Source organism: Aethalodelphis obliquidens, unplaced genomic scaffold, assembly GCF_003676395.1.
Source record: "Aethalodelphis obliquidens isolate GAN/ISIS:26980383/991018 unplaced genomic scaffold, ASM367639v1 scaffold29, whole genome shotgun sequence".
Classification (NCBI taxonomy): domain Eukaryota; kingdom Metazoa; phylum Chordata; class Mammalia; order Artiodactyla; family Delphinidae; genus Aethalodelphis; species Aethalodelphis obliquidens.
Window position 1 is genome coordinate 19,753,651 of NW_020837973.1, and position 11,332 is coordinate 19,764,982.

Here is an 11,332-nt window from a genome sequence, read left to right on the forward strand (position 1 = left end):
ACCCTCTTGAGCCTCCCTCCCATCCTCTCTATCCCACCCCTCTAGGTCATCGCAAAGCACTGAGCCAGTCTCCCTATGCTATGTTTCTGCTTCCCACCAGCCAACAATTTTACATTTGGTAGTGTATATATGTTGATGCTACTCTCACTTTGCCCCAGCTTCACCCTTCCACCCCATGTACTCAAGTCCATTCTCTATATCTACCTCTTTATTCCTGCCCTGCAACTAGGTTCATCAGTACCATTTTGTTTGTTTTTTTAGATTCCATAAACATGCGTTAGCATATGGTATTTATTTTTTCTTTCTGACTTATTCATTCTGTATGACAGACTCTAGGTCCATCCACCTCACTACAAATAACTCAATTTCGTTTCTTTCTATGGTTGAGTAATATTCCATTGTATATATGTGCCACACCTTCTTTATCCATTCATCTGTCAATGGACATTTAGGTTGGTTCCATGTCCTGGCTATTGTAAATAGTTCTGCAGTGAACATTGTGGTACATGTCTCTTTTTGAATTATGGTTTTCTCAAGGTATATGCCCAGTAGTGGAATTGCTGGGTCATATGGTAGTTCTATTTTTAGTTTTTTAAGGAACCTCCATACTGTTTTCCATAATGGTGTATCAACTTACATACCCACCAACAGTGAAGGAGAGTTCCCTTTTCACCACACCCTTTCCAGCATTTATTGTTTCTAGATTTTTTGATAATGGCCATTCTGATCGCCGTGAGGTGATACCTCATTGTAGTTTTGATTTGCATTTCTCTAATAACTAGTGATGTTGAGCATCATTTCATGTGCATCTTGGCCATCTCTATGTCTTCCTTATGGAATGTCTATTTAGGTCTTCCACCCATTTTTTAACTGGGTTGTTTTAACTAGATTGTTTTAACTGGATGGTTTTTAACTGGATTGTTTTTTAACTAAATTGTTTTTTTGATATTGAGCTCCATGAGCTGTTTGTATATTTTGGAGATTAATCCTTTATCTGTTGTTTAATTTGTAAATATTTTCTCCCATTCTGAGGGTTGTCTTTTTGTCTTGTTTATGGTTTCCTTTGCTGTGCAAAAGCATTTAAGTTTAATGAAGTCCCATTTGTTTATTTTTGTTTTTATTTCCATTACTCTAGGTTGTGGGTCAAAAAAGATCTTGCTGTGGTTTATGGCAAAGAGTGTTTATCCTGTGTTTTCCTCTATGAGTTCTATAGTGTCTGGTTTTACATTTAAGTCTTTAATCCATTTTGAGTTTATTTTTGTGTATGGTGTTAGGGAGTGTTCTAATTTCATTCTTTTACATGTAGTTGTCCAGTTTTCCCAGCACCACTTTTTGAAGAGGCTGTCTTTTCTCCATTGTATGTTCTTGCATCCTTTGTCGTAAATTAGGTGACCATATGTGCATGGGTTTATCTCTGGGCATTCTGTCCTGTACCATTGATCTATATTTCTGTTCTTGTGCCAGTATCATACTGTCTTGATTACTGTAGCTTTGTGGTATAGTTTGAAGTCGGGGAGCATGACTCCTCCAACTCCGTTTTTCTTTCTCAAGATTGCTTTCACTATTCGGGGTCTATTGTGTTTCCATACGAATTGTAAAACTTTTTGTTCTAATTCTGTGAAGAATGCCATTGGTAGTTTGATAGGGATTGCATTAAATTTGTAGATTGCTTTGGATAGTATAGTCATTTTCACAATATTGATTCTTCCAATCAAAGAACATGGTGTATTTCTCCATCTGTTTGTGTCATCTTTGATTTCTTTCATCAGTGTTTTATAGTTTTCTGAGTGCAAGTCTTTCACCTCCTTAGGCAGGTTTATTCCTAGGTATCTTATTCTTTTAATTGCAGTGGTAAATGGGAGTGTTTCCTTAATTTCTCTTTCTGATTTTTCATTGTTGGTGTATAGGAATGCCACAGATTTCTGTGCATTAGTTTTGTATTCTGCAACCTTACCAAATTCATTGATTAGTTCTAGTAGTTTTTTGGTGGCATCTTTAGGATTTTCTATGTATAGTATCATGTCATCAGCAAACAGTGACAGTTTTACTTCTTCTTTTCCAATTTGTATGCCTTTTATTTCTTTTTCTTCTCTGATTGCTGTGGCTAAGACTTCCAAACTATGTTGAATAAGGGTGATGAGAGTGGACATTCTTGTCTTGTTCCTGATCTTAGTGGAAATGCTTTCAGTTTTTCACCATTGAGTATGATGCTTCCTGTGGGTTTATCATATATGGCCTTTATTATGTTGAGGTAGGTTCCCTCTATGCCCATTTTCTGGAGATTTTTTATCCTAAATGGGTATTGAATTTTGTCAGAAGCTTTCTCTGCATCTACTGAGATGATCATATGTTTTTTATTCCTTAATTTGTTAATGTGTTGTATCACATTGATTGATTTGCATATATTGAAGAATCCTTCCATCCCTGGGATAAATCTCACTTGATCATGGTGTATGATCCTTTTAATATGCTGTTGGATTCTGTTTGCTAGTATTTTGTTCAGGATTTTTGCATCTATGTTCATCAGTGTTATTGATCTATAATTTTCTTTTTTTGTGTTATCTTTTTCTGGTTTTGGTGTCAGGATGATGGTGGATTCTTAGAATGAATTTGGGAGTTTTTCTCCCTCTGCAATTGTTTAGAAGAGTTTGAAAAGGATCAGTGTTAGGTCTTCTCTAAATGTTTGATAGAATTCTCCTGTGAAGCCATCTGTTCCTGGATTTTTGTTTGTTGGAAGATTTTTAATTACGGTTTCAATATCATTACTAGTGATAGGTCTGTTTATGTTTTCTAATTCTTCCTGGTTCAGTCTTGGAAAATTGTACCTTTCCAAGAACTTGTTCATTTCTTTGTGGTTGTCCATTTTATTGGCATATAGTGATTTGTAGTAGTCTCTTAAAATCCTTTGTATTTCTGCAGTGTCATTTGCGATTTCTCCTTTTGCAGTTCTAATTTTCTTGATTTGCGTCCTCTTCCTTTTTTTCTTGATGAGTCTGGGTAAGGGTTTATCAATTTTGTTTATCTTCTCAAAGAACCAGCTTTTTGTTTGTTTGTTTGTTTTGCAGTACGTGGGCCTCTTACTGTTGTGGTCCCTCCCGTTGCGGAGCACAGGCTCTGGATGCACAGGCTCAGTGGCCATGGTTCACGGGCCCAGCCACTGCGCGGCATGTGAGATCCTCCCAGACCGGGGCATGAACCCGTATCCCCTGCATCGGCAGGCGGACTTTCAACCACTGCGCCACCAGGGAAGCCCCAATAACCAGCTTTTAGTTTTACTGATCTTTATTATTGTTTTCCTTATTGCTATTTCATTTATTTCTGCTTTGATCTTTATGATTTCTTTCTTTCTACTGATTTTGGTTTTCTCTTCTTTCTCTAGTTGTTTTAATTTAGGGTTAGATTTTATTTTAGATTTTTCTTGTTTCTTGAGGTGAGATTGAATTGCTATTAACTTCCCGCTTAGAACTGCTTTTGCTGAGTCCCATAGGTTTTGGGTCATCATGTTTTAATTGTCATTTGTTTCTATGTATTTTTTAATTTCTTCTTTGATTTCTTCAGTGATCTCTTGGTTATTTAGAGCACACTGTTTAGCATCCATGTATTTGTGTTTTTTACAGTTTTTTTTCCTGTAATTGATTTCCAATCTCATAGTGTTGTGATCAGAAAGGACGCTTGATACAATTTCAGTTTTCTTAAATTTTCCGAGGCTTGATTTGTGACCCAAGATGTGATCTATCTGGAGAATGTTCCGTGTGCACTTGAGAAGAAAACGTATTCTGCCACTTTTGGGTGGAATGTTCTATAAATATCAATTAGATCTATCCGTCTATTGTGTCATTTAAAGCTTGTGTTTCTTTATTTATTTTCTGTTTGGATGATCTGTCCATTTCTGTAGGTGGGGTGTTAAAATCTCCTACCATTATCGTGTTACTGTCAATTTCTCCTTTCATGGTTGTTAGCATTTGCCTTATGCATTGAGGTGCTTCTATGTTGGGTGCATTTGCATGTCAGTAGCATTATATTCATATAAACATTTATAATTGTTATATCTTCTTCTTGGATTGATCCTTTGATAATTATGTAGTGTCTCTCCTTATCTCTTGTAACAGTCTTTATTTTAAAGTTTATTTTATCTTATATGAGTATTGCTACTCCAGCTTTCTTTTAATTTCCATTTGCATGGAGTATCTTTTTCCATCCCTTCGCTTTCATTCTGTATGTGTCCCTAGATCTGAAGTGGGTCTCTTGTAGACAGCATATATATTTGTCTTGTTTTTGTATCCATTCAGCCAGTCTGTGTCTTTGGGTTGGGGCATTTATTCCATTTATATTCAAGGTTATTATCAGTATGTGTATTCCTATTACCATTTTCTTAATTGTTTTGGGTTTGTTTTTGTGGGTCTTTTTCTTCTCTTGTGTTTTCCACCTAGAGAAGTTTCTTTAATACTAGTTGTAAAGCTGGTTTGGTGATACTGAATTCTCTTAACTTTTGCTTGTCTGAAAAGCTTTTGACTTCTCCATCGAATCTGAATGAGATCCTTGCTGGGTAGAGAAATCTAGGTTGTAGGTTTTTCTCTTTTATAAGTTTAAGGATATCCTGCCACTCTCTTCTGGCCTTCAGAGTTTCTGCTGAAAAGTCAGCTGATAACCTTATGGGGATTCCTTTGTATGTTATTTTTTATTTTTCCCTTGCTGTTTTTAATAGTTTTTCTTTGAATTTAATTTTTGTTTGTTTGATTAATATGTGTCTTAGTGTGTTTTTCCTAGGGTTTATCCTGGATGGGACTCTGTGCTTCTTGGACTTGGGTGACTATTTCCTTTCCCATGTTAGGGAAGTTTTCATCTATAATCTCTTCAAATATTTTCTCAGACCCTTTCTTTTTCTCTTCTTCTTCTGGGACCCCCATAATTCGAATGTTGGTGCATTTAGTGTTGTCCCAGAGGTCTCTGAGGTTGTTTTCAATTATTTTCATTCTTCTTTCTTTATTCTGCTCCTCGGCAGTTATTTCCACCATTTTGTCTTCCAGCTCACTTATTCATTCTTCTGCCTCAGTTATTCTGTTATTGATTCCTTCTAGTGTATTTTTCATTTCAGTTGTGTTGTTCATCTCTGTTTGCTTGTTCTTTAGATCTTCTAAATCTTTGTTAAACATTTCTTGTATCTTCTCAGTCCTTGCCTCCATTCTATTTCCGAGATTCTGGATCATCTTTATCATTACTCTGAATTCTTTTTCAGGTAGATTGCCTATTTCCTCTTCATTTATTTGGTCTTATAAGTTTTTACCTTGCTCCTTCATCTGTGACATATTGTTTTGCAGTCTCATTTTTTTTTTTTTTTAATGAGTTGGATTGTTTTCCTGTCTTACTGGTTGTTTGGCTTGAAGCTTCCAACACTGGAGTTTGTAGGCTATTGGGTAGAGCTGGGTCTTGGTGCTGAGATGAGGAACTCTGTGAGACCTCATTCTGATGCATATTCCCTGGGATCTGAGGTTCTTTGTTAATCCAGTCGTTCGGACTTGGAACTCCCACTGCAGGAGCTTCAGCCCGACCCCAGGCTCATGAACCAAGATCCCACAAGTGGTGTGGGTTCTCAAAAACAAAGAGAGAGAACAATAACAAAGTTAAAAATAAAATTAGGCTAGGAAACTAACAGATATGTTGGAAAGAATATAAAAATAAAAATATAGATGAATCAACAACTGGAAGGTACATCAGTAGCACAATTTTAAAAAAGAGGAGGAGGGAAAAGAAAAAAAAGGGGGGGAAAAGGCCTTGGCTGTGGAGGGTGGGGCCTAAGCAAGGGCGAGGTTTAGGCTGTGGGCAGGGCCTATGCTTAGGCCCTACAGGGGTGGAAAAGGCCCTGGGGGTGTGGAAGGTGGAGCTTAGGCTCAAGGAACAGAAGGTACCCAGGCGTGCCCCCCACCCCTGGTCTCAGAGGGCAGGGGACCTCACCTGGGAGCCCAGTAGGCTCCCTGGGCTCGAGTGGGCAGGGCAAGTGCCCTCCTCTCCTCTCTTGCTCCTCTGGTCTGGAAGGGCCCCTCCCGCCTGCCTCTCCTGATCTCCCCAGCCTTAGGGGCGCAGATCCTGTCTGGCCTTCACTTCTCCTCCCCTCCTCAGTCCTCCTACTTCCTACCAGTTCTTTGGGGGTCCTACTGGTACTTTGGGGTTCCTCCCATCTCCTTAGGCTTCAGAGCCCCCCACCAGAAGCCAGCGGTACCCTAGTTGTGGGGAGAAGCTAACTCTGCATCTTCCCACACCACCATCTTGGGCCCTTTTCTAATGTAGTTTTTAAATAAGCATTAGATATGACTAAGTTGTTCTTATTACTCATCAACACAGATTTGAAATAAACAATTGGATAAAATGTTCTAAAATAATAGAATGATATTGAATAACCTCACAACAACACACACACATAGTTCAAAAAACTTTTCCCACTTTACCCATAGGAAAAGTCTGGCATAAAGGAGTTACAGCAACCTGGTGAAAGTGATGAAATACAACTTCTAACCAATGCCAGCTCCAAACTCATCAACATAAAATGAACAATTCCACTACTAAAACGTTGTATTAGTTATATATGAATATAATGCTACTGACATGCAAGTAAAACAATATGAATGTGTCCCAATAGAAGTTGTATTTATAAATGGTCATCTGCAGCCTTTGTATAATTAATAATTAGCAATTACTGTCAGTTTACCACTTTATTTGGGGCTTAATTAAAACCAATAAAGTTAAAGTATATACTCTAGGGCTATGATCTAAACTCTTATTAACAAAATAAAATTGAAAAATATTTTGAAAATATTTTGGAAAAATATTTTCAGTCATATTCTGTTAATAAACATTTCATGTCAATTTTTATCCAATTAAAAATTTTTATATTGTCATTATATCTATTTTAGATTTTTTTAAAAGACACTATTAAAGAAAATTAATCAAACAATTATGTTACTAGGTGAAAGCACATATCTCGAGAGATTTTAAGAAAAAGGAGTGAAAGAATCAGAGAAGAAATGAGTAACAGCAAAAACAAATTGGACTCAGTGATAACCTATGAATGTACTTCTAAGGAATCACACAATATTGTTTCTCAAATAATTCAAACAACAGATATTAGGGCTTCCCTGGTGGCGCAGTGGTTGAGAGTCCGCCTGCCGATGCAGGGGACACGGGTTTGTGCCCCGGTCTGGGAAGATCCCACATGCCGCGGAGCGGCTGGGCCCGTGAGCCATGGCCGCTGAGCCTGCGCGTCCGGAGCCTGTGCTCCGCAACGGGAGAGGCCACAACAGTGAGAGGCCCGCGTATCGCAAAAAAAAAAAAAAAAAAAAAAAAAAAACACAACAGATATTAAAAATGTTCTGGAGACTTCTCTGTTTATTCTTACTGCATGATATTTAAAATATATACACTTTTGCAACTTAATAGGTGAATTAAATAATTTTTTCGTGACAAAACCAAATGGAATAATTTTATCTTCAAGTTCTGAATATTACAGAGCCAGAATACTGACAGATGGATACTTCAGGTTATTGCATATGTATGCATATGTATATTTTATCATGGGAAATTTGATTTTTTTAAACCAATATGAGAAAATTAATTCCATAAAGAAAATGTTTCTGTAAGTATATTTTACTTTGTATGCTACATTTTCTGGAACATACTGATCAATGTAAATAGTTATATAGTGTCATCAGGTTAGTTTTTTCCTGGTTAAAAATATTATAAGGCTAAAAGTTTATACTATTCATTGGACACACTCATGTTTGAATATGCACTTTAGGAAGAATCCTATATAAAGTAAGTGGAATTTTTCTAGAATATCATCAGTTTCTCTACACTAAAACCAAGATATAATCAATAGTCAATATAGTTCATCGATTAATTAAGTTTGAATTTGAAGTAAAATATGAAAATCCAATGTAGATTGTTCAATTTATCTTGTCTATTCTGGCAGTTTAATGAACTTATATTCATAATTATGAAATGGAATACTATAAGCATATTCTCAATGTTAATCAATGGTGTCCCAGGATATAGCCATGCCCCTGGTTTAGTCTGAGTTCTCATTCAGAGAGATAAGTTGATTTGGCTCAAACATTTATCTCTCTGAAATTGATCTCTGTTTACTTCACAGAGGGATACAACATACTCTTCAAGTATTTGTAAGAAAAGATTTCTACTGATCTAAATGATTTTAGTTTTAATTTAGTTTTCATGTTTTCCATATATACCTAAATATATGGTTAAATTAGTTGATTTGTTTAAATGGACCAAGATCCTGATACTCACAAAAGATCTCTTCTTCATTAAAATATTAACATAAATTGTTCACCTAAATTTTAAAATGTATTATTTTCAAAAACGTATTTTTAATCTATGTAAGTTACCATTAAAGTATTCTAAAAGTAAAAATATAAAATAAGAATATAGGGCTTCCCTGGTGGCACAGTGGTTGAGAGTCCACCTGCCGATGCAGGAGACACAGGTTCGTGCCCCGGTCCAGGAAGATCCCACATGCCGCAGAGTGACTGGGCCCGTGAGCCATGGCCGCTGGGCCTGCACGTCCGGAGCCTGTGCTCTGCAACAGGAGAGGCTACAACAGTGAGAGGCCCGCGTGTGGCAAAAAAAAAAATATATATATAATTTGATAAATAGAAAGGCTGCTATATTGAGAGTATTCATGGGAGATAATGAATAACTAGCAATAACCAGGGTTTTATTTTTTCAGATTTTAGTTTATTTAAATATTTTATAAAATTCTTGTCATCTGATATGTGATTTCAAAGATGTAGAACATGTACACTTTGTACATTAATTAAATGGTTAGCTTTCAGTTTGATTTATTTATAAACCTCAATGATTTTATCAAAGCAGAACCTTAGTCCTTCTTCATACCTCACCATAGGAATAAAACATAACTAGGGAATAGCTAATCACAGAGAATACTGTCAAATTGACTAGTCATGTTCTCAGATTTAGTAAATATTTGTTTTAGAAGAATATGTTTAGAGACCTTCTGTGTAACAACAAGAATAAACAACTTAAAAACTGAAGACACAAGAGCTTTTGCTCTTTTCATTATGAAATCTCTTGTCTGCCTAGCTTGTGTGGCTCATTAAAAAGGACCCCTAAGGATGGTTTATACAAGTTGCACTAGTTTTTTCAGTCTTTAAAGATTGAAATAATACATTTTGAAAATAGTGAGATTATTATTTTTTATTTAGTCTCAGTATAAAGGAACACAGAAGCAGTATCAAGATAAAGGAGTGTCTTGCTGTGTTTGTTTATATTAAACATTTTCAGGAACTAATGAATAGGCTTTTTAGGAAGAGGGCATTTGAAGTCAGAATTTTTATATTCAAATATTAGAAGCCAATTTAATTCACTTAGAAAAATAAAGGGAATTTTAAAGCAGGCTAATTGGTAGTCTAGAATCTATGACACTGATGGAGAATAGAACTTAGATAAACATAAAGTAAGGTTGGCAGAGTTGAGACGCAGGCATTGGAATGTTGTGCTTAGGATGTTGCCCCTAGCAAAATCTACAAATACCAAATACTATGGTCCCTGGAAATGTCAACATAGGAAATGATACGGGGATCTGGGAATAGTGTTTAACAAATCCTGCAACTTTGTGTGCATCTCAGTAGAATCTCAGTAGAAAGCACCTTGATGGTCCATGTATAGAGCCCATCCTTATATTTTGAAAGAGAGGATGGGGCACTTATAGTTCCTTATAAATCTCTGTAGAGAAAAGTAGTTACTACCTGATACCAAAGTCTCCTAGTGGTTATGCTTTTTAAAGTTGTTTTTATTGCCATGTTTTTAATATAAGCCACTTTTTAATTGATTATGAAATAACTAAGCATAACTAAAAATGTGTTGACTGTAATATTTTGGAAAATGTGAATCATACTGTTTAGAAGACTGGAAGTAACTTACATTTTTAACTTTCCTACTTCTTCTGTCACTTTTTGTGTGTGTGTTTGTTTTTAATTTAATTCATTTCCTTGTTGCTTATTTATCTTATACATAGTAGTTTGTGTCTTTTAATCCCATGCCCCTATCTCCCCCCTCCCCCCTTCCCTTTCTCCACTGGTCACCTCTAATTTGTTCTCTTTATCTGTGAGTCGGTTTCTGTTTTGTTATATTAATTCATTTGTGTTATTTATTAGATTCCACATATAAGTGATAACAAAGAGTATTTGTCTTTGTCTGACTTATTTCACTAAGCATAATAACCTCTGGGTCCATCCACATAGTTGCAAATGGTAGAATTTTATTTTTATGGCTGAGTAGTATTCCATTGTACATACATACCACATCTTCTTTATCCAGTCATCTGTGATGGACATTTAGGTTGCTTCTATATCTTGGCTCTTGTAAATAATGCTGCATTGGAGTGCATTTATCTTTTTGAATTAGTGTTTTTGTTTTCTTCGGGTATAGTCCCAGGAGTGGTACTACTGGATAATATGGTAGTCCTATTTTTAGTTTCTTGAGGAAAATCCATATTGTTTTTCATAGTGACTGCACAAATTTATATTCCCACCATCAATGTACTAGCACTCCCTTATCTCCAATTTGTTATTGGTAGACTTTTTGATGATAACCTTTCTGACAAGTGTGAGGTAATATCTCTTTGTGGTTTTAGTTTGCATTTCTCTGATGATTAGCAATGTTGAGCATGTTTTCATGTGCCTCTTGGCCATCTTTATATACTCTTTGGAAAAATGTCTATTTGGGTCTTCTATTTTTCAATTGGGTTGTTTAGATAGATAGATAGATAGAGAGTTGTGTGAGTTGTTTATATATATATATATATATATACACACACACACACACACACACACACACACACACACACATACGTACATATGTATATTTTTTGGATATTAACCCCTTTTGAGTCATATCATTTGCAATTATTTCTCTCATTCAGTAGGTTGTCTTTTTGTTTTCTAGATGGTTTCCTTTGCTGCACAAAAGCTTTTAAGTTTAATTAGATCCCATTTGTTTATTTTTACTTTTGTTTCCTTCACCTTAGAAAACAGATATTAAAGAATTCACTACAATTTATGTCAAAAAGTGTTCCATCTATGTTCTCTTCTAGGAGTTTTATGGTTTCAGGTATTACATTTAGATCTTTAATCTATTCTGAATTTATTTTTTGTATCTGGTGTTACAGAATGTCCTAATTTCATTCTTTTAGATATAGCTGTCCAGTTTTTTCCAGCACCACTTATTGAAGAGACTGTTCTCCATTGTATATCCTTGCCTCCTTTGTCATAGATTAATTGACCATAAGTGCATCAGTTTATTT